The sequence below is a fragment of the Dermacentor albipictus genome, unplaced genomic scaffold (genome assembly GCF_038994185.2).
Source record: "Dermacentor albipictus isolate Rhodes 1998 colony unplaced genomic scaffold, USDA_Dalb.pri_finalv2 scaffold_17, whole genome shotgun sequence".
NCBI lineage: Eukaryota > Metazoa > Arthropoda > Arachnida > Ixodida > Ixodidae > Dermacentor > Dermacentor albipictus.
Window position 1 is genome coordinate 4,996,484 of NW_027225571.1, and position 24,413 is coordinate 5,020,896.

The following is a 24,413-nucleotide window of genomic DNA, read 5'->3' on the forward strand; positions in this document are numbered from 1 at the left end:
TCAAGCTTGTTATAATGCATGTTTGCTTGTTGGGGCCTTGCTCCCAAATTCGAACTCATGAGCTTGTCATTTTTCCTCCGCATTTATTCTGCTACCATGAGAGTGCAATTATTGCCGCTGAAATGGGAGCCACGCTGTATTTCAACTGCCGCCTGAAGCCACTGGCGTTCATCTCAGAACCAAGCACAATGCGAAGCTCTGTCGTGGGCAGCACGAAAGGTGTGAAGCGAGCGTTTTTTTTACAAAGCACCGTTGAGAGCACTGTAATTGAGGCACATTCAAGCGCACAGAGCGCGCTGTCACGTGGTATTTTTTAAACTCCGCGGGCTTTTGTTTTTTCTGAATAAAAACGGCCACGCTAAGTCTATCTCGTTGGAACTGCCTGGGTTGGGCAATATTTGTGGAGCTCCACAACTTTCCTATTGACGCCTGAACATTTCAAGCTATATTTAAAAAGTGAAATAACTTATCTAGGCTAATTACTCAAATATGGCCGAGCAAAAATGGTGCTGTAAGTTTAGATAAACGCTAACAACATCCACCTGATTTCAGTTCTGAAGAACGCATAGGCTTTCTCAAAATCTTGGTCCAAGTTAGCTGGGAATGTGTGTGTGTGTGTGTGTCTAACTGGATTTTTCAATGGGCCAAGCATATTGTTACGTAAGAAGACGCAAATGAAAAGCTATATACAAGTATATTTACAACGTAATACGCCGCACTTGGCCAAGAGGCAACAGCCCGCGCTAGCCTCCAATCGTTGTCGTCGTCTTCGTACTGCTCGCCTCTTCGTCATCGGTAATACTATTCCGTAGCACTACCCCCGGCGGCAAAAGCGCCGTCCCGGAGCGACTAAAGGCCGGACTTGGAAACAGTGTAGTAGGCCTTGAGCCTACTGACATGCACAACATCACTAGGTGCCACAGTAGATGACGAGGTTGAGCTCACAGGGGCAATTTCGTACGTCACAGGCGAAAACTGTACGTCACGGTGGCGGGCGTTGTACTGACGCTGCTGAGTGGTTTGCGAGTCCGTCAGTCGAGCACGGGCAAGCTGGCGTGCATGGTCGGCGAGAGCGATGGCGTCGCGCGCATACTCGCTTGTTGAGATCGAAGCAGGAGGAAGTGCCGTGTCAAGGGGCAAGGTCGGTTCGCGACCGTAGAGCAGATAAAAGGGAGAAAATCCGGCGGTGTCGTGCCGGGAAGAATTATAAGCGAATGTGACGTAAGGAAGGGCAATGTCCCAGTCGCGGTGGTCCTTGGAAACGTACTTTGACAGCATATCGGTAAGAGTACGGTTTAACCGCTCTGTCAGGCCATTGGTTTGAGGATGGTATGAGGTAGTCAGCTTGTGTTGAGTGGAGCAGGAACGTACAATGTCGGCGATAACTTTCGAGAGGAAGTTACGACCACGGTCAGTGAGCAGCTGTCGCGGGGCGCCATGAAGTAAGATAATGTCACGCAAGAGAAAGTCCGCGACGTCAGTGGCGCAACTGGTAGGGAGAGCCCGCGTGATAGCGTATCGGGTGGCGTAATCAGTTGCGACGGCTACCCATTTGTTCCCAGAGGATGACGTGGGAAAGGGACCGAGGAGGTCTAATCCAACACGAAAGAACGGTTCCACGGGGACAGTGATCGGCTGGAGATGACCGGCAGGTAGCACCTGAGGTGTTTTCCGACGCTGGCAGGTATCGCAGGCAGCAACATACTGTCGGACGGAGCGAGCGAGGCCAGGCCAATAGAAGCGGCGGCGGACGCGGTCGTACGTGCGGGTTACGCCAAGATGTCCTGCAGTAGGTGCGTCATGCATCTCAAAGAGCACAGTCTGTCGTAGATGTTTTGGCACGACAAGAAGATCAGATCCGTCAGGAAGGAAGTTCCTTCGGTACAGAATGCCGCCGGCGAACGGATGCGTCGGTAGGTGTAGAGCGCAGACGCTCCATGAGTACTCGCAGCGATAGGTCTCGGTACTGCTCATCGGCGATGTTAGCGAAGGCAGACACAGAGAAAATGCCGTCGGCAGTACTACTGTCGGCGTCGTCAGGCTCGTCTACCGGGTAGCAAGACAGGCAGTCAGCGTCCTGGTGTAGTCGGCCAGATTTGTAGGTGACAGAGAACGAATATTCTTGGAGGCGTAAGGCCCAGCGACCAAGTCTTCCTGAAGGGTCTTTCAATGAGCATAACCAACAAAGCGCGTGATGGTCTGTGATAACGGAAAAGGGTCGGCCATATAAGTATGGGCGGAACTTCGCAACCGCCCAAACTAGGGCCAGACACTCACGCTCAGTGATGGAATAGTTGCGCTCCGCAGGTGAGAGGAGCCTGCTGGCGTAAGCGATAACACGGTCGTTGCCGCGCTGGCGTTGCGCCAGTACTGCGCCAATTCCGTGACCGCTGGCATCAGTACGAACTTCGGTAGGCGCAGAAGGATCGAAATGGGCCAGAACGGGAGGCGTTGTGAGAACGTCGATTAGATGCGAGAATGCAGAGGCCTCGTTATCGCCCCACTGGAAAGGAGCGTCTTTTTTCAAAAGCTCGGTTAGTGGTCGTGCGATGGCCGCGAAATTTTTCACGAAACGGCGGAAGTAGGAACAAAGGCCGATGAAGCTGCGCACATCCTTGACACACTTCGGAACAGGAAAGTGCGTAACAGCATGGATCTTGCCTGGGTCCGGTTGCACTCCGTTCGCGTCCACGAGATGCCCAAGGACGGTAATCTGGCGACGGCCGAATTGGCACTTCGATGCGTTCAGTTGCAGACCGGCGCGACGAAAAACGTCCAGGACTGCCGAGAGGCGCTCGAGGTGCGTAGCGAACGTTGGGGAGAATACTATGACGTCGTCCAAGTAGCACAGGCATATGGACCATTTGAAACCGTGAAGAAGGGAGTCCATCATGCGTTCAAAAGTGGCAGGAGCGTTACATAGACCAAACGGCATCACTTTGAATTGATAAAGACCGTCCGGAGTTACAAAAGCAGTCTTCTCGCGGTCGCGATCGTCCACAGCAATCTGCCAGTAGCCGGAGCGGAGGTCAATAGAAGAGAAGTAGCGAGCACCATGGAGGCAGTCAAGGGCGTCATCGATCCGAGGTAGGGGATACACGTCCTTTTTGGTAACGCTGTTAAGGTGCCGATAATCCACGCAAAAGCGCCATGAGCCATCCTTCTTTTTTACCAGTACAACCGGTGACGCCCATGGACTACATGACGGTTCTATGATGTTATTGGCAAGCATTTTGCGAACTTCAGCGTGAATAACTTGACGCTCAACCGGTGACACGCGATACGGGCGGCGATGAATAGGAGGGGCATCGCCGGTATTAATGCGATGTTTAACAGTTGTAGTTTGGGCCAAAGGACGATCGTGAAAGTCAAAAACATCGTTGTAGGAAAACAGAACGCGGTAGAGCTCACGAGCGTGCTTGGACGGCATGTCGGGCGCAATCATTTTCTGTAAGTCGGCGATGGTGCAAGTTGTCGACTGAGATGGTAGAGGAGGATCGGCTGAATGGCTGTCTACCTCAATAGATGCTATTGAGTGATCTTCGAATGAGCAAAGCTGGGCCAGAGACATCCCGCGTGGCAGCACTTGTGTCGTCAAGCCAAAATTGACCACGGGCAGGCAGACGCAATTAGCCGTAATAGATAAAACGGTATGAGGCACCGTGATCCCGTGTGTAAGGAGGACGTCTTGTATAGGAGCCGCGATATAGTGACCGTCGGGCACTGGTGGGGATGACACTAGGTCAACGTAAGTCAGTGCCGTAGGTGGCAAGCAAACAAAGTCGACGGAACTGAGGCGACTGGGGTCGATGTAGGTCGTGTGGTTCGATGTAGGTCGTGTGGTTCAGCGGGATCCAGAACAGGCAGGTCAAGGCGGAGAGTACTGGCGGAACAATCAATTAGAGCAGAATGTGCGGAGAGGAAGTCTAGGCCGAGGATGATGTCATGGGGACAGTGGGCGATGACCGTGAATAGCACGACTGTTGAGCGATCGGCGAAGGAGACGCGGGCGGCACACATACCAATTACGGGGGCTGTTCCGCCATCGGCGACACGGACAACAAGCGTCGTGGCGGGCGTGAGTATTTTTTTCAGGCGGGTACGAAAGTCCGCGCTCATTACCGACAAATGCGCCCCAGTGTCTATAAGAGCAGATACAGGAACACCGTCGACTTGCACGTCAAGAAGGTTCAGATGAGTGGGCAACGTCAGTGGAGGATTTGGCGGCGTAGGGAGCAATGCAGCGTCACCTCGAGGCGCTGCATCATTCAGTTTTCCGGCTGGGAGCGGCGTCCGAAGGGAGTCGGCGAAAAGGAGCGACGGGGCTGGGGAGAGCGAGATTGTCGTCCTTGGGGCGAAGGTGAACGAGAATAGGGGCGGTTCGGCGCAGGAGAGTCAGTGGCGGCATTATCGGAGCGTGCGGCATAAGGACGAGAAGGGCCACCCGAGGGGCGAGAATAGGCAGTATAAGCAGACCGGGTCGGGGAAGTCCAGCGACTTCGACAGTGCCGAGAAATGTGCCCGATGCGACGGCAGTGAAAACAAATGGGCTTGTCGTCAGCAGTGCGCCATTCAGCTGGGTTGCGGAAACGTGGTGGGTAAGACGATGCGGGACGGGGCGGAATCGAAGAAGCCGGATGGGTATCAGGGTGATGGGCCGAGCAGATGGTGTGAAGGCCCATGTTTTCGAACTCCTGGCGGACAACTGCCTGGATCAGGGAAACCGTGACTGCCGGTGCGTTGGTGGGGCTGGAGTCGAAGGCAGCCGGATAGGCGGCCTCAATCTCACGCCGAACGATCTTGGTAATATCGCCGGTGTTGTTGGGACGAGGAGCGTCGGCACAGGAAGAAGTCGCTGGGGTGTTGGGCAAACGGGCAAACTGCTGATCGATACGTCTGCTTTTAGCGAGTTCCAGGCGGCGGCACTCTTTGATAACAGCATCCACCGTCGCGACGTTGTTGAACACGAGCAAGTTGAAGGCGTCATCGGCAATGCCTTTGAGGATGTGGGATACCTTGTCTGACTCAGGCATGTGGGCATCAACTTTGCGGCACAGAGCCAGGACGTCCTGAATGTACGTGACATAGGGCTCTGTTGACGTCTGCACACGGCCGGAAAGCGCCTTCTGCGCGGCAAGGTTGTGACCATAGGGGTTGCCGAACAAGTCTCGGAGCTTTTGCTTGAACGAATCCCAACTGGTGAGCTCCTCTTCGTGCGTCCGAAACCAAACTCGAGGTGTGCCACCGAGGTAAAAGACTACGTTGGCGAGCATGATAGTAGGGTCCCACCGGTTATTGCGGCTGACGTGTTCGTACAGGCTGATCCAGTCGTCGACGTCGTCCCCATCTTTGCCCGAGAATACGCCAGGATCACAAGGAGCAGGGAGAGAGATGTAGGTCGTCAAAGTGGCAGGAGGGGTCGGAGGCGGCTGAGTCGAAGTGTCATCGCCGGGAGCCATGAAGCTAGGCTCGACGTACCGTCCACTGCGAAGCTCCGTGACGAGGTACAGGGAACGTCCACCTCCACCAGATATGTTACGTAAGAAGACGCAAATGAAAAGCTATATACAAGTATATTTACAACGTAATACGCCGCACTTGGCCAAGAGGCAACAGCCCGCGCTAGCCTCCAATCGTTGTCGTCGTCTTCGTACTGCTCGCCTCTTCGTCATCGGTAATACTATTCCGTAGCAATATTTAGAAAGATGAGAAGCACAACTTTGCGGTTATCTTTGATATATTTACCCAACAGTTTCGGTCAGTGGACCGACCTTTCTCAAGGGATACCTTTGAAAAAGGTTGGTCCACCGATTGAAACTGTTGGGCAAATAAACCAAATATAACGACGAAGTTGTGCGTCTCATCTTCCTGTGTGCGCACGCGCGTGTGTGTGTATGGTTGTGCACCATGCAAAGACACTTCTGTCTAGCACTCCCCAGACAAGAATGCTTTAACGAAGGTGCACACTTTTGCGTTGCTAATACAACACTTCTGACAAAAGTTTTTCACTGCTACTGCGTGAAGCCACTTTGCATCTAATTATGCTATCATCCTTATTCTATTTTTAAAAAGGAGGATATTCTTTGAAAAAAATTAAATTTGGTTTACGAATTTATGCATTTATATAAAGTATATCGATGATTTTGCTGGTACATATATTGGAAAAAGAACAGTGTTGAAAATGGGTCACTGTCACTCAACATTCACTGGGTTGAATGTCACGGTGGCTGCTAACATTGCTATATTTATGTTTTTGCGTGGACTTCGAAGCCATTCACCAACCTGCCATCCCACCTGTTGTGGTTTTCATAGCTTCCCTTCCCTGGCCAAGCGCCTCCGTCCTTGATATATTTTGGTGTACACAAATCAGTTTTGGTGTACACAATTCAGTCAGGTACCAGAAATGAGAAGCTCTTCAATGACACAAAGGTCCGGTTGGGAGCAACAATGCCCTCAAGTTTTATGCACGCGCTCGTCCCATCATTATCTGTGCGTGGAATTTTTAGCGCTGATCCCCCCTCAGCAGTTACGGTTAACATCTGGAATGAGGTAGAGGTGTGCCATGAGTGCGGCCGCAATGTTCTGTGGAGGAGAGAGGGGATCGCTCCCATGGCAACCCCTCCCCCTGTTTGAACTGCCACTAGCCCTTGCCTTGCTTTCACATTCAAGCTTTCTCTTCCATCCATGTTGCTCTTTTGGAGCCCACTTCCCGAAGCTTTCTGTTCCGTTATGAAGGGGGGGGGGTCGACCACCCAACCTACGCCCCCCCCCCCCCTCCCCCGTCTATGCCATTGTGCTCAACCACTTCTTAATTCGTCTAATCTGCAAGAGCCACATCGCATGGTGCCCAGTTACTAACATATTGACGGTTTGGAGAGCTTGGTACCGTTGCTTCTGAGATTGTGTAGGAGCGTATGGCTATTTTCATGAGATTGTGGACACTGCTTGCAGAGGTCATGGATATTTGGCCAGGGCAGCACAAAACCTAGAGGAATAAGTTGTTGGAGAGAGAGAGAGGGTGTGTGTGTGTGTGTGTGCGCACGCGCACGCCTTCAATGCCAGTAATCCTTTGGTGGTCGGGTAACCATCCATTTTTTATGGGTAAATTGTAATGTGTTTTCTTGTGAATTTGATGCGTCATGGATGGTGCTTTACAGAAATTGCCAGCATTATTTTGCTATTGGCAAGTATGAGGGCTTGTGCGCATGAAATCTTTGTTTGGTTTGATTGCATTTCCGCTACAGTTACTGAGGGTGTTTATAGTAGTGCTTTGTTTGTACTTGAAGTCTGGCAGCTGATGTGGTTCTGGCATTATCTGGCGTGTATGCTGTATCTAAGGTTTGAACTTTTCAGCTTTTACTTTCTGTAAATTCAATGGACTATCTTTGGTGTTTGTTTCAGAAGGCATTTTTCTTTTTGGTAAACCTTACTTCATATTAACATCTCACTGGCTTTTTCAGTGAAATTATGTGCAATTTTTGTGCAGTAGAAAGTCACTTAGTGTATGTCTCGACCTTTTTAGTACAATCAGTCAACTTAGAAATAATGCACATAGGGCTATAACCACCGCAAGAAATGCAAGTACAGTCGCTGACCGTTTATTCGGACCTCACGGGGACTGTGGAAATGTCCCAATAAACAGGTATCCAAAAAAGCAGATTAAGAAAAACAATGAAATCCTGTATTTCCACGCACTTATTCATGCTTGGCAGTAGGCTTGAAGAAATCGTGAATGCTGTTGCACGCTGTTCCGTTTACGCGCAATCGGATAAGGCTGAATCTCGGAGAGGGTCGTACGGTCACTATAGGCGGCTGAAAGCAGTCACTGCTTGTACACATTCTGCATGCGACGGCAGCGTAGCACATGGTGCGTCATCTTCCGACACGGAGTCATCGTCCGGCGGTGCAGCAGGAACCTGACGAATAATCTCGCCATCGTCGAGTTCTGTGCATGTCAGTACAACAGTGTCAGCACCTGTGAAACTGTCAAATGAGACGGTGTCCAGAATCGCCATGCAACCACTGCGCAGGTCTCGGCAGAACATTTTCCACGTCAGTAGGGAGCACATCGGAAGGCGACAAATCTTAGGCCTCCCGGCACCCGCTTGCCGGCATTCCCTAGCGCAGTCTGCGCGGGCACTGACGGCGCCATTAGACACTTGACGCGATGTTTCCGTATGCCGCGTTGGATCACCGGAACCTTGACACAGCACACAAAGCAAACACCACCAGCCGACACCAGTCGCACAAACGAAGAATGTGGCCTACTCGCAGCGTTGTGCGCGAAGAAACAAATCAGCTGCTGGAATGTCTTGACATGGCTTACTAAGCTGAAACCAGAACTGCTGTAGAGCCGCTCTATTGAACCAGGCAGAAACGATGATGATGAGCGGGGATTTGCAGTAGCGCTACTTCGTGGGGCAGCAAGGAGGCTCCGCTCAAAACAAAAATGGCGTTCAGCAAGTCGAACCATGCACCGGTCAGAGTCGGTGCATGGTGCTCTCAATCGAGTTGGCTCGAGGAGTGTCCGAATATTCAGACGAGAGGTTGCAAGGTGTCCGAACTTTCGGCAGTTGTTATACGTCATGGTCTATGAGGAGAATGGCGGTGCCGCGCAGCAGACCGAATAGAGCATGTCCGAATTTTTGGAGTCCGGAAAATCAGTCGGCGACTGCAAACTGAAAATCGCTTTGTCTCATTATCCTTGGATTGAAAAAAAGGAGAGGGTCATCATGTCTGCATATTGACTGGAGTGGTAGAACTTCCACTGAAACATAGTGTCAGGCAGAAAATGACGCTCTTTTGTGATGCTTATGCATGTCTTCATGTCAGTTTCATTACTTCCTTGTCAGTTTGCTTACTTTAGTGAACATCACTGAGGGATCTTGAAAAATTGGGAAAACAAAATGGCATGAGCAAAAAAAAACAACTGTAAATTGTAGTGGCAGCACTTTATGTACAGTGCGTGATGGAGCCCATGCACCTTGCATAGACTAGTGACAAATTTCCACTGTTGCAACTCGGCATGTGTGCAGTCATAAGTATTATCAATCAAAGATAAAGCCATGATATTGTGTTCGTTTCCTTTGCAAGCACAAGTGTCATTCTTAAGCTGATATTAGGGCCTGAACATATGGAATTTTTGCAAGTGCATTGAAAGCCACATGCTGATTGTTCATATTCATCTTGTTGTTTCTGCAATATTTTGTTCTCTAACTTACCGATATTCATAAATGTGCATTCAGCACATGGGCTTTCGCATGCAGCATCTGAGAATTTGCCTCCCTTTTTAGCTACCTTTGCCTTTCATCTGCACTGAAGCTCGAGGGTTGGCACACGCACAGCAGGTGTCTCATATTAGCATAATATACACACTGACATTTAGCTGATGCCTGAAGCATACGAGACCGCAGCCCACGTTCAGTCACTTGGAGTCGGACATAGTACTGGGTGGACGAGTCGGCATTCCACTGAACCACTAAACTGCCCAGGATAGCCGCACGTAAAAAAATTCCCTAAAATACTGTATATACTTGTGTAATAGCTACAGGTCTTTTTCCGAGACCTGGGGTGAAAGTCGGGCGTGCTGCCATTAAACTGAGAAACCCACGTTTTTTTTTCCATAAATATTTTCTGGGGTACTTGCCTTTATTGAACTACAGTACTCGCTCCTACTGGCTCTGGCTATTCTTGGACGTTCCCATAGCGCGTCGCATGCCAGCTGGAATAAATGGTGATGCCCCACAGATCAGTGATGGCAGCATCTCGGAGGCTGTACTTCTGCTACTGCCAGCACCAAGAAGTCGGTACGGCTGCCTTTTGTTTTCTCACCAATTAAAAAAAGAAGGAAACTTAGGAATTCTCACACTACACTACAGCTAACACTGCCAACCTTCTCAAAAATCAAGAGTGTGGCTTATACACGGGCAATTCTTAAATATATTTTTGGAACATTATTTTTATAAAGTGTTGGGTGCGGCTTTTACCCGGGTGAGGCCATTACACAAGAATACACGGTATGTTCCAAGTCATCAGCCTAGTCTTCTTGTTTACTACAGATTCCTCACATAGAGTGGAAGAGTTAAGCAACTATTGAATGCTTGGGAAACTGATCGTACAGTGCTCGAAACCTGTTGCAGGTTTTCTGAAAATGTTTATTCGTGAAGATTCTTGTAAAACAAGCACATCAAGAAAAGGCGAGGCTGCAATCATTGCCTTAAAATGTCAAGTGGATTACTAGTTCCAGGTTGTTCAGATATTTAGCAAAGGATCCGATGGGGATTTATTCAAGATACAGAAGCAGCTGTTCATGTACCTCATACTGCATGGCACACAGACATACTTAAATGATGGCTTTTCTATCTTAAACAATGGATTCCTTTCAACACCTCCTCATCATCATCAGCCCAACTACCGTATTAACACGATTGTAAGTCGACTCGAATGCAAGTCGACCTCCCCATATCCTCCGCATACCCAAGGGAGCATTCGATAACGAAAATTTATTAATAGCTGACATGGTCACTGGACTACTCATCTTCACTAGTGCTGCCATCGTCATCGTTGCTACAGTCCCACACTGCATCGTTGTCCCACGAAATTTCACATTTGGCAAACGACCATACCACGACATCTTGTGGAATAGCAGCCCACGCCGAATGCACCCAACCACACGCAGTGGCCTAGAAGCCTCTTTTGACAGGTTTGGTTAGCGTAATTTCGTGGTCTTCTGCCGCCAGCCACTCATACTCACGGCGGAGCAGGTCCTTAAAAGGCGAAGATCCGGGCCTGTTTCATGACCATGTCGCACTTCACTGGCAGGGACCGATCGCACATTTCAGCAACGTACGCCGCAAGCTTAGCCTACAGCTCCGGAAAGCCTCCAGACTTCGGCACGTCGGAAATTCCTCACTTGCCGTCACAGGTGAAAATTTCACTTTGCTGCAGTCGCCACTCTCGCACTAGCCGCTCAGAAACATGGAACTTGCAGCCCGCTGCGCAGCGATTTGTTTTTTCGGCGTAAAGGATGGCAGCCCTTTTGAACGCTGCTGTGAACGAGTGCCGAATGGTTAGTGGGTCTGGAGCACTCATGACGACTGAGGAAGCATAGAAGTAGCACGTAGGCGGCAGTCGAGTGGAACGCGTCAAACCAATGCCTTCCGTCAAGAAAGCTAAGCGCAACAGGCAAAGAGAAACCGGCGAGCGGTGTCTGCTCTTTCATGAACTACCGATGCTCCCCGCAAGCGCCGCCGTTCTGAGGGTGAAGCCGCGAATGGAGCAGCGGCGTTTCCATCAACTATTGACACCCTCTCATGAGTGTTGTGCGCCCTGTAAAACTCACAAAAATGTTGAAAAACTCTTCCGAGAAGCGAACAAACATGCGGGATAGCAAAAAGCTACGGGTGGGGCCATAGAGCAAACATAAAATTGTAACTACGTTGTAGCTCCCGTTGGTCCCGCTTTTTTGGCGGTGCCATGTTTCGGTTTCGACTGTAAGTCGAGCCCTCACTTCGGATTTTCAAATTTAAAAAAGTGGTAGACTTACAATCGTGCAAATACGGTGTGTTCACTGCAGGACAAAGACCTATCCAATATTTCTCCAATTATTTCTGTCCTGTGCCAGCTGCGCCCAGCTCACCTCTGCAAACTTCCTAATTTCATCTGCCCACCTAGTAGTTCTTTGGCACTCCCTGTTACTTCTCCTTTCTCTTGAAATCCATTCCATTGTCCTAACAGACCATTGGTGATCTTGCTTCAAATCGTATGCCCTACTCATGCTCATTTGTCCTCACTTTCAGCTGGGATAGCATTGGCTTATTTGTTCCCTGACCCAGTAGCTCTCTTCTAGTCTCCCAACGTTACACCAATAATTTTCGTTTAATTGTCCGCCATGCTGTCCTGAGTATTATTTCAATCCTTTTCATTCAGTTTCTGCACCAGAGATTACTAGACAAGATACAGCTGTTATATACTTTCCTCTTAAAGGGCCCCTCACCAGGCCCCATAGCAAATTTTGGTTATAAGCTGGAAGTTGTTACGTGTCCTCAAGGGAGCGCTCTGCCATAAAAAATTTTCAAATCACCTCATTAATAGCAGAAATAGAAATATTTCAGGGCCACGAACCCATGATTTCAGAAGGTGTGCTCCACTGCCCGGCAAGACACTGTCTCCACTAGCCCCATCTAGCCTCTGCAAGCGAAATTTTTTCCCTGCGTTCTCCCATATCGGACCTCGAGGATCGCGTGACGCATGCGTCACAGGCCCCACCTTGATTTTCTTCTCGCTTTTTTTTTTCATTGCTGCGCACTCCCGCCGACGGCGTTGTGCACTAGCTGTGGTGATTGTCTGGTTTCACACAGCGCACGATTTTGCGCGCTGTGCACCAGGACAGATGGCTAGCAGTATAATTCAGTGCTCCATGAATACTGAGGCAGAACAAGGATTGCTGAGTGCAATCACGCACTGGAACGCATGGAAACTGGCATAGCTTTGGTACCTGCGCATGTAACTGCACGACTGTGGGAACAAGCAGACGAAGCAGAAGTGCATCTCTTTTTTGCTTCGGTGCAAAGTAAAAAAAAAACTTGCAGGCATTCAGTTTGTGTATTTTATTATTTCTCTGAACTTCAATTCGTCAATTCAAGCAACAGATCACGCAAATAACAGATGTTGCCTTGAATAATTCTCGAAGCCGCGTGTCGCCACGAGCAATGTCACACTGCGGACATGAGTGTGTAGACGCAGCGTTACTAGTACTTCACCATCGAGCTTAGAAAGTGGTCGCCATGAGGGAAAGGAGAAACAGCATTGGGATTGAAATTTTAGACCTTTCCGTGGTCCGTAGCGATGCAATTCTTTGCAAACACGATCATTAGTGCGCATTGTATGTTCTGCGCTTGTCAGGCTTGATGAGGGGCCCTTTAAGGGATACTGGCAAGCTGCGGTTCATAATCTGAGAGTGCCTGCCAAATGTGTTCTGCCCGATTCTTACTCTGATTTTTTGTGGGAAAGTAATGCTTCTTTGATTTATTATTGTTAAACGCTACACCCATGTTACATGGGTGTAGGCGCACTATCATGATCTCGCAGAAACTACAGTGGCAAGCATTATGGTCAGCCATTCATCGCAAAGAGCATTGCAGCAAGCCCAGGGGAGCTTGTCAATCCCAGCCAAATTCATTATTGGGCCAGTTCAGGTAAATTGCAGCGAAAGGAAATATGGGATGTTCCGACGCAAGTTTATACATTTCGATGCGGCAAAGTTAGAAAAGCAAGGTCAGTTGGAAAAGCTTTCATCATAAAACCATTTCGGCAAGATCACCATGGCTTACACATGTTGCTTGTGTCATATTGTTAGATCGTCTGTGCAACTTTTTGTTTCTGCAGGTCATAGTCCTAGCTGGCCACACATACACATAAAAAAAAAGACAAGAAAAAAACTTAAAAAAACAGCGTCATCACTACATGTCGAGTCGTTGAGTATGTAAACAGTGCATATGCTGAATCACAGAGGTTGAAATCTGCCACCAGTCTATGCAAGATGTCTGGGTTCTATGTGAATTGTTCTTAAAGCAATAGCACTGTTTTTCCCCATTGTGAACTGCTTTCTGAGAGCTGAAACGTCATTTCAGTTGCTTTTTTTAGTAGGAGCTGTTTCATTTGCCACCATGTACCTTCCTGACGAGACTGGTTTGTATCGAACTCCTGATTTGGAGCCTTGAAAAAAAAAAATGCTTGCCTGAATGTTAACGACAGTAACTATTTATTTAATGCCATAACGGGATCTTGCTAATGAGTGCCATAGCAAAGGTATTTGGTTTGCATGATGAGAGGTCTGAGAACAGTTTCAACTAACATTTCACCAAAGTGCACTGCAGTGCATTTTCCTGTCAGCTTTGTGGGTGCGGTTCACAGAGGCCTTATGCTGTCCCTCAAGTCACTTGAAAATGCTTCTCATGAAGTCCTTTATAGTGTACGTGTCACAAGTTTGAATTAAGGGGCAGACAAATTTTTAAATTTTATTTGCTCAGCAATTAATGCATCTTTTGCTGCCACACAAATGTCAATGAATTGGGAATGTGCCACAATATGTATTTCTCCTAAGAGCAACAATGTGGGTGGAGTTGTTTTCAGTATGCCTTTAACACCCAGTGATGGTGTTCAGTGAAGTTTTAATCCCAGTAACAAAACACTAGGCTTGTTAAAACCTGATAGTACATGTAATCATTTAGGAAAGGATAATTTTGTCTTGGAAGTTGCTTGTTTTGCACTGAACATGCACTGGAGACCACTAACATGTGGGCTTTAAAGATCAAATTTCGAGGTGGTTGGCGGACAGCAATCTTCTTATTTCTTTGAAGAAAATACAGATATTTTCACTGTACCAAGTGTAACTGCATTCTATCCTTGCTTTAGAACCATTGCAGGTGTCAATCCTGGCAGGGGAACCAAGGTAGAGCGCACCAAGAAAAAGCAGCATTGCCTGTCCCCAAAAGTGGCTTCCCTCGTCACATCGTTGCAAGACTATGACTTTTAAGTGTTCTGTAACTTGAAAACATTCTATATCAATGCACTGTGATAATGTAACAACTTGTGGCATGCCTTATACCTTGTTTCTACCTCACTGCTTAATGCAGTACTAGTCTCAAGCAAGGCACAGTTTGCCCAAGTCACTTTCCTTATACATATACTTGGCGTTACAGTTTAGTGACTGGTTGTATACATTGTAGCACTGCTGTCTCTATTCTAGTAATATTTTAATTTTCATATTGTAGTTGCAAGGTTGGATATACTGAGTGGGTTGACACAATGTTTTTGGTTGCACTGTGATAATGTAACAACTTGTGGCATGCCTTATGCCTTGTTGTTTGTACCTCACTGCTTAATGCAGTACTAGTCTCAAGCAAGGCACAGTTTGCCCAAGTCACTTTCCTTATACATATACTTGGCATTACAGTTTAGTGACTGGTTGTATACACTGTAGTACTGCTGTCTCTATTCTAGTAATATTTTAATTTTCATATTGTAGTTGCAAGGTTGGACATACTGAGTGGGGTGACACAATGTTTTTGGTTGCACTGTGATAATGTAACAACTTGTGGCATGCCTTATGCCTTGTTTGTATCTCACTGCTTAATGCAGTACTAGTGGCAGGCAGAATTGATGCTTGTTGGGAGAGTTGGTGGTTTTTAAGTGCTAAAACAAGAGCGGACAAGAAAGAGCACCCAGCTTGAGCACTCGCTTTCAACTGTTTGTTTCTTGCCGTTTTCATCTATAGATATATGCATGAACCATCAGCACGAAACTGAAAAGCACAATCGATAAAACTCAAGCCTTTGCTGATTGCCAACAATCCGAAACATGACCTCATTTATCATAGTTGCAGTGATACTATATTCACACACGTTACTTGCACATGTAGTATTCAGTGCCTCGATAAGCTCCCTAACTCGCTTGTCTTTGTGACGGTAGTATAAAGGTTATAAACAGGGACAAGGTGCCTCAGAGAGGCTGGCCTTATCCCTGTTTATGACCTTTATACCACAGTGTGCTATTCCATCTGTCAGCCCCTTTCTTGATTTTGGACTTGTGACGGTTGCTAATCCGACTGTTCAAACAAAGGCACGCATGGCCTAGAGCAGCCTCATCGCCTAGACTGCGTCCTGCATTGACGGCAGTGCAAGCTACATTGATTACAATTTTAATGAGAGGATCCAGGGCCACCTCAGCCTGCACTGCCATCAATGCAGGACGCAATCTAGGTGACGGAGCCGTTCTAAGCCACAAAAAGTAGTGGGTTAGCGAGACTATTGAGGCAATGAATATTGCACGTGCAGCTAGCAGCTGTGGGATCGTTCCATAGGTGGCACTATCAAGAAAAGAGCCGAGCTGTACCGGTTGTTGGGTCAGTCACCTTGATTCTTGCTTTCAGTTTCATGCTGGCGGTTCATGTGTGTATTTATACGTGGCAACATCAAGGAATAAACAGTTGAAAGTTGGCACTCCTGTCGTCTGCTCTTTCTTGTCCCATCTTGTTTCACGCTGTTTTAGCAGTTAGTGCGAAGCAAGGCACATTTTGCCTATATGCACAATTTTCCTTACGCATATACTTGCCATTACTGTTTCTCAACCGGTTGTATTCGATGTATTAGTATTTTGATTTTTATATTTACTGTAGTCTCAAGATTGGACATACCAGTTAGAAGGACCCAGTTGGTTGCTTTTGGTTACACTGTGATAATGCAAACAGCCTGTTTCATGCCTTATGACTTGTTGCTCGTATCTCACTGCTTCATGTAGTACTAGTGTCAAGGAAGGCATCATTTGCGAATTTGCACAATTCTTCTAATGCATATACTTGCCGTTACAGTTTAGTGACCAGTTGTACAGTCGCCGACCGATTTTCCGGACTCCAAAAATTCGGACATGCCCGATTATTCGGTCAGCTTTGCGGCACCGCCATTCTCCCCTTAGACCATAATGTATAACAACTGCCGAAAGTTCGGACACCTTGCAACCTCTCGTCTGATTTTTCGGACACTCCTTAGCCAACTCGGTCGAGAGCACAAAGCACCGACTCTGACCGCTGCATTATTCGACTTGCTGAATGCCATTTTTGTTTTGAACGGAGCTTCCATGCTGCCCCACGAAGTGGCGCTACTGGAAATTCCCGCTCATCATCATCGTTTCTGCCTAGTTCGATAGAGTGGCTCTGCAACACTTCCGGTTTCAGCTTAGTAAGCCATGTCAAGACAATCCAGCAGCTGATTTGTTTCTTCGCGCACGACGCTGCGAGCAGGCCGCTGTTTTTCGTTTGTGTGACTGGTGTCGGCACGGTGGTGTTTGCTTTGTGTGCTGTGTCTAGGTTTCGGTGATCCAACGCGGCATACGGAAACATCGCGTCAAGTCTCTAATGGCGACGACAGTGCCCACGCAGACTGCGCTGCGGAATGCCGGCAAGCAGGTGCCGGGAGGCCTAAGATTTGTCGCCTTCCGATGTGCTCCCTACTGACGCGGAAAATGTTCTGCCGAGACTTGCGCAGTGGTTGCATTGCGATTCCGGACATCGTCTCATTTGACAGCTTCACAAGTGCTGACACTGCTGTACTGACATGCGCAGAACTCGACGACGGCGAGATCATTCGTCAGGTTTCTGCTGCACCGCCGGACGATGACTCTCAAGTCGGAAGATGACGCACCATGTACTACGCTGCCGTCGCATGCGGAGCGTGTACAAGTAGTGACTGCTTTCAGCCTCCTATAGTGACCGTACGACCCTCTCCGAGATTCAGGCTTATCTGATTGCGCGTAAACGGAACAGCGTGCAACGACGCATTCACGATTTCTTCAAGCCTACTGCCGAGCCCGAATAAGTGCGTGGAAATAAACAATTGCACTTTTTTTTCTTAATCTGCTTTTTCGGACACCTGTTTATTCGGACATTTCTGCAGTCCCCGTGAGGTCCGAATAAACGGTCGGCGACTGTATATTCATTGTATTGTGCTACTATTTTCATTTGCATAATTATTTTATTTGACAAGATTGATTCACCCTACTTAGTATGTCCAATGTTTTGGTTATACTGCAATAATGCAAAAATCCTGTGGATGCGTTATGTTCTATTGCTTGTATCTCACTAGCTGCTTCATTCTGTACTAGTGTCGAGCAAGGCACATTTGCCCTAGACACTCTTCATGCGCATATACTTGCCATCGCACTTTAGTGATTAGTTTGTCTTCATTGTACAGGGATTACTTTCTGTGTTGCAGTCATGGTATTGTATTGCCATTTTAGAGTGAATCATATGTGCTCCTGTATACACACCGTTACTGCATACCTTATTAGCAGCTGTCCCATATAGGAAGTGCAGGAAGGGCAATTTTATTGCCTTTTTTTCTTCGGTCACCTATCTACCATTTACCTTAATTATGTGAATCTCGAAGACGTAGTAAATTACTAGCCATGATGACATTGTTTAATATTGCACCTGCATTTATCACTATTGTTCAATACTTAAACGTGCCATTTCTAGCAATCCCATAGAAGCAGTGAAATGTCTCATTGCACTGAAACATGGAAGCAGTTGTAATGTTCTGTTATGTATGCATACATAATATTCTGTATTATGTATATTAAAAGGCGGCGCGGAAGAAAGTGTGTGAAATGACAGAAAATGGAGCTTTACAGAATTTTTCTGTCATTTGCCGACAGAAAAACTTGTGAAATAACAGAAAAGCAAGCACAGAAAACTCAACTTCACAGACATTTTCTGTTAGTCGCAAACAGAAAAACTTGTGAAATGACCAAAAAATGTTAAAACAGAAAACATAGCGTAACAGAAACTTTCTGTCAATTTCACAGAAATTCTCTGTTAGCTGCAAACAGAAAAAATCTGAATTGACAGAAAGAAGGAACAATAGAAAACACAGCATAAAAGAAATTTTCTGGCAGGCCAGCTGCCAGAAAATTTCTGTTTTTTTCAATAAAAATTTCTTACAGTGTACCTTGTGAAAGCACAGTGGTGCCTGGATGTTGTGGGACCAGCTCGGACGTGGAGATCAGCACTGATCAGCAACACTGCAGTCTGCTTACAGCTTTTCTGCAGGCCCAGCCACACCTGCATTAAAACAGCTGAGCTTGGTGTCACAAGAGTACTGTATTTACTCGCATAATGATCGCACTTTTCTGTAAAAAAAAATGGTCACAAATTCAGGTGTACGATCATTACGCCGGTTAAATTTCCCGCAAAAAGAATTTTTTTCATTCCGCGTTTGCTGCGGGATGGCAACAGGTCAACAAATAGGTGGCTGCCACTGTATGTAGTGCAGGACACCAAAACAAAAGTGGCGGCCGGCGCAGCAAGCTGAACACACCAAATGCGCCGAACGCAATTTTTTTTTTTCTCGCGAGTACATTACGTGCATTGAAACAGTTTCTTCCATATCAGTAATGAATATTATCATTACTATCTGTAAGTTTGCTGCAATAACGTAGCCATGTCCACTATGAGGGGGCAGAAACAGATGGGCACGCTTAGCTGCCAGTGACCTAGAAAGACACGGCGGGCATGCTGCGGAAACTGCGGCATTTGTCTTCACTACTATCCTAATACAGCACGTTTCCGCTAAGGGTGGGCAAATATCTTAGCTGTGTTACAAGTGTCGGCGTATGGATAGGGTACACTACTAACGTATCAGTGTAAACGTGGCTGCTATCGTTGCCGCTCGTGATTTGTTGCGTGCCCACGAGTGCAGATGAGAAGAATCAAAAGGCGCCTTTTTTGTTGTTGTTGACCACAACGATTACAAAGCCTACACATAATAAAGGCAATTTTGGTTGTAGCTTTTTTGTCATGGAAGTGCGGAAAGTGATGAAAGGAATGAAATCGGGCATCTGCTTAAGAATGTTTGGTGCGTGCAGACCGCTTGGTTTATCTTGAAGAGTTGTTCGCGTAGCATTCGACAGATGGTAAGCGCGATCATTAATAGCTAGACTTGGCACATGACATACCGCTGCGGCAAGTTCGGAGTGCAATTATTGCACAGGAAATTTTAAAAAATCGAATTTGGAAGACCAAATTCAGGGCTGCGATCATTACGTGAGTGCGATCATTATGTGAGTAAATACGGTAAATAGAAAAAGTGACACTGTGAACAAAGCAATACTTATTAGGTATGAAATGCTGATATTTGCCCGTAGAAAGCTTTAAGTAACAAAGCCTGCAAGATAAGAAAAATGCAATGTAAGGGCCATCTGTACAAGAACATTAATCGAAGGTCCCTTCATTTTTTAGTCCCTTCTCCTCTTCATGCATAGATGGCAGTCAGGTCAAGTAAACTGGACCAGATTGCCACATAGTGTAAGCAAAGGTGGTCACTTTGTGGGCCAATTATGATACCATAGCACGACATGCGTCCCTACAGTCGTTTTAATGTGTTCCGTAATGCTAGCCATCTTGTAGGCCCTACAGTGTCAAAGCATCCATAACCCTAACAGCGTTACCCAGTCGGGATAAGCAATAAGTGTCTACAGCACCACAATTCAGTATATCTATCAGGAAGCTTTCGTTACACTTTTACAACTCTCCTCTTGTGGCTTCATCCCAATTTTTGTCAATACAAGCTTGAAGCCTCTGCACAATCTGAATGCACCAGGGCACTATAAAAAATACCACATCTTCCTATCCAATTCCATGTTTAATATAAGGCTGGCAGGTTCACTATCATGTGTAGAACGAACCAAATTGTTCTGGAATCATGTAATCTTCCACTACCTGTGAAAAAAAAGCATGCAAGAAAGAGTACGTAGAGCGCAGGGGTGTTGATGGATATTAAATACCACTGTCGTGCAGTAGACACCACGTCGGCAAAACAGGCCAATGTATAAATGACTGGATTTGCAACCATGTTAACTGAATGCTCAGGTCATTTGGTGGTCACTTGGTAGTGCAAAGCGCACTTGCATTATTTTGTTTGAAAACTATGCAACTGTGGGAATGTGTTACGAGCATAGGGCTGGCAAGATTCGTGAGCCTTTCCTTATATGTGCGACAGAGAATCTGCGAGTTGGCTCCCCCTCCAGTGGCTTATGAGATAGCAAGACTCCTTATTTATCACTGTAAAACAAGTGTCATAGTAGCCATGCCATGTGTCCTTTTCACAGTTGTGTGAGCAACATGCATTGTCGATTTATCTGTTCTTGCCCTTTCACCTCTCACTTTATATTGCTGTGCAAGCAGTAAAATTGGATGGCTGTTAAGACTGTTCTGTCCTGTCACCTCCTCACCTTTCTCATGAATTGTGCGTTAAATAAGGCTTTTTTCTTGGTGAAAGAGTGCTACTTTAAGGCATAAACAAGTTCCATGGCAGTTTGCATTTAAGCATCCTCTGAAAACATGTACATGAGGAACACTACAAGAAGAACGCTTAAAACGAGAGAACACGAGTGTATTTATCACCAAGGCCAACCCTTGTTTCTTAGCATATTTCTCAAAACTGATACTGAGGTGCAAGGTGTCTATGTGATATTACCTTGACCACGAAGCAAAGCACAGTGGTGCCTGGATGTTGTGGGGCCAACTCAGACGTAGAGATCAGCACTGATGAGCAACACAGTAGCCTGCTTACACTCTTTCTGCAGGCCCAGCCACACCTGCATTAAAACAAGTGAGCTCAGTCTCCCAAGAGTATAATATAAAAAGTGACACTGTGAACAAAGTAATTCTTATTAGGTATAAATAGGAATGAAATGCTGATATTCGCCCATAGAAAGCTTTGAGTTAACAAAGCCTGCAAGATAAGACAAGTGCAATATATGAGCCATCTGTGCAAAAACATAAATCAAAGGTCCCTTTTTTCGCTTCTCCTCCTCCTCATGCATAGATGGCAGACAGGTTAAGTAAACTGGACCAGACTGCCACGTAGTGTAATCAACGGTGGTCACTTCTTTGGGGAGCAGCCTATAGGCTGCTTCTTGAAAGAGTATTAGAAAATGCTAATAATGCATATATGCATTATTCACAAGAGGCCTTGTTTCTCTCAGAATGCCACAGCCAATCACATATTTCAAATAGACCATATTAAAATGCATGCAAAGTACAGCATAGCTTTGAGGGTACCCCAAACTACTGAAATTCACATCAGCCAAGTTCAGCAGACAACAGCATAATCAAGCCTCTAGAAGTTGTGCATATTGTTGCAAGTTGACAGAATAATGAGGAAGAGAAGGTGAGGGAGATGGTGCCACTATAGCATAGTTCAAACTCTATCCCACATCATGCGCAGAAGGGCTAAGAATGCGCAGCTTTCAGTTATACTCTCACCTGTGACCACTGCACCAGATTGACTGACATGCGTAACAGGCAGTTTGTGATATTACATCCTGCAACTGATTTGACATCAAAGATCAGCTTCAAGCTTGACGCTAAGCTATACTAGGGACACATAATAAACTGGCTACATTAAAATCTAAAGCAAAAGTGTTGAACAGTGTTTGCCAGCCTGTGCACTTCATATTTTACAAAAATTCTAGACAGAAATCCTGTGTTGGAAAGACAGCACGCACTTTCCTAAAGCTTTCTCTCAGCATCCACATTTTTCTATGCATACATTATTAACCATTATTTACCTTGACACGCTGTACACAAGCAGCACACTTGGAAAAGCAGCAACTAACATGTTTTTAGCTCAGTGAGTTTTTCTCAGTGCTTTTGTTACTGCAAACTTAGCCTGCTTCTGGAACGTATCTTAATAAACTTGCCTAAAGCAAGTGTCCCTCTGGTATTTTTGTTAGGGATTTTTCATTGCTAGCAATTAAGAAAGCAGCATAAGCGCCATGACTATTTTTTTACGTGCATTTTCGCAATCCTATGCCACCCCATTTTTCAACAGCTTTAGAACATCTTCACTAATAAAACTTCATTCTCATTACTTAATGGAACATTAGTAAAATTGTAGAATAGCAAGAATTGATAAATTGCATGAGAGACTCAGGAAAGTTGGCAGGTACCAAATACACGAACAGACACTAGAACACATAAATGGCTGTGACAGTTCTGTATGTACCTTGTCAAAGGAGCAGATCAGATGCTTTGTCGTGCTGTTCAAGCTGCATAGTGCCGCAGCCTCCTATGTGGTGCAGAGATGCCTCCGTCTCAGGAAATTGTGACATCCCTAAACAATAAATGTTCAGCTCATTGTAATCACTGCTGAAACTGCAAACTTGTGATTTAACAATATCGCGTCAAATTGTGGAAAGCTCTCGTACAGCCAGCTACATGAAGCTGCATCCGCTGAGACAAATTAAATATTTCATTCTCACATCACAGGCGGTTATTCAACGGGTCAAAGGCACGAAAACAAACAGAACACTAAACATAAGAAATACAGGTTGCCTTGGCGACAATCTCTATAAGCATCAAAGTTTGCATACAAGCTAAAATCTTCTCACGAGTCAGATCATTTGGATGCCGTCGCGCGTTAACGTTAGCTGTGAAAACATTTGCACAGCACATCAACGTACTTCTAGAATTGTCTATACGATTTCTTGCTGAGAAATTACGTACAGAAGCAGTGACACTGCTTGAATTTTTGTGCCCGTTCAGACCAAGCGATGCCCCGGCGCTAGCATGCTTCATAACAAAAAGAAAATAAACAATAGATGAAGCTCTTAGCAACATCAATCTCGGGGTAATTTTCGCGAAACTTTTTGCTAAATGTGCACTCCGATATCGAACGAACATTTGGGAATCACTGTTATTGTTTTTGTAGCTGTACTAATCATCTTCTGCAGCGCATGACAAGGTGAACCACTACACTACATGAATCAGGACACTACATGAACCATAAGAATGCGCCAGGCGCCGGCCTTACCTTCCGAGGCGAGCGCTCCTGCGTGTCCGTTCACGTTGCATCGACTGTACCAACAGTCCGTCCAGCGTAGTGTTGAATTGCGGTGAACTACAGCACGCGATAGCACAACTATCAACACATTCTTCCGTGCACTGTGACCCGATGCGGGAGCGGCGAGAGTACAATACAGCTTCTCATGAGCCGCGGACAAAGAAGCGCGAATTGACCGCAGTACGATAATCAACAACAGCGCACCGCAAGAAACATACAGCGAGCTAATAGCGTTGCACAGGCCCCAGGGCTTAGTGATCGCTAATTGACACAAAAAAGGAGCACATGTTCTCTAAGCACCGCGAAAATATGATCAAACGATCAGCATCACATCGGCCGACCGGCGCAACAACGTTATAGATCCTCTTTAAGTACCCCAACTCCTCGCCTATGCGCACCATGCAGCCCGCTGCCGTTCCCGCCACAGCAGCACTGCCATCGACCTCCGCGCCAAGCATCCGAGCGTCGTCTGCTATAGCCTGGCACAGTTATGGTTGTTAGTCGGTGCACTCGGCATTAGCATGGTGCTCGCTGAATAAAGCAACCGTTATTTCTTTCTGTTGTTGTTTAAGCTGAAGTATAATATTCTACAGCCACCATACCTGGGGGTGCACGTCCGAAGAAAGGAATGAGATGGAAAAAAGTGGGCCTACAAACCAAAGTGCACACGCAATGTTAACGCTTGGTGACCCACACGTCGCCGGTACTGGCGTCTCCATGAGCGCAAAACTTGGACCGGACGCAAAAGACCTCGACCGCCAGCCACGTGCCCGAGGACAGTGACGAGGCACACGCAATGAGAAAATAAAATCGGCTACAGCACAACAAGCGCAAACACCCGCAAGTATAACGTGCACATCGTGCACATGTCATATCAGCAGAGCAGCGCCTTTCACTTGGTGCAGAGCTCGACCGCAGCGCCCTCACAGTCCCAGGAATAAGTCGCGCCTTGCTCGAAAGGAAGAGTCGTACAACCCAGAACGTAACTTAACAGTTTTTTCCATGTTTCTGCGT

The 24,413-nt window shown here is 46.7% G+C and overlaps 2 long non-coding RNA genes across 3 annotated transcripts in view; one reads left to right on the forward strand and one right to left on the reverse strand.

Moving 5' to 3' along the window:
- LOC135896199 (uncharacterized) overlaps positions 1-14,624 on the forward strand; it is a 28,671-nt gene extending 14,047 nt beyond the window's left edge. Inside the window, exon 4 of the long non-coding RNA XR_010562628.2 lies at positions 14,427-14,624. This is a non-coding gene — a long non-coding RNA (uncharacterized lncRNA). The remainder of the gene's footprint in view (positions 1-14,426) is intronic.
- Positions 1-24,168, reverse strand: part of LOC135896198 (uncharacterized) — a 40,413-nt gene extending 16,245 nt beyond the window's left edge. The window contains exons 1-4 of one of the 2 annotated variants that reach the window (XR_010562625.2): positions 23,370-24,168; positions 22,563-22,670; positions 21,030-21,150; positions 18,504-18,616 (exon numbers count right to left, since the gene is read on the reverse strand). This is a non-coding gene — a long non-coding RNA (uncharacterized lncRNA). Of the gene's footprint in view, positions 1-18,503; positions 18,631-21,029; positions 21,151-22,562; positions 22,671-23,369 lie in introns of both variants that reach the window. The other variant, XR_010562626.2, reaches the window with a different exon arrangement.
- Positions 24,169-24,413: the final 245 nt, after the last annotated feature.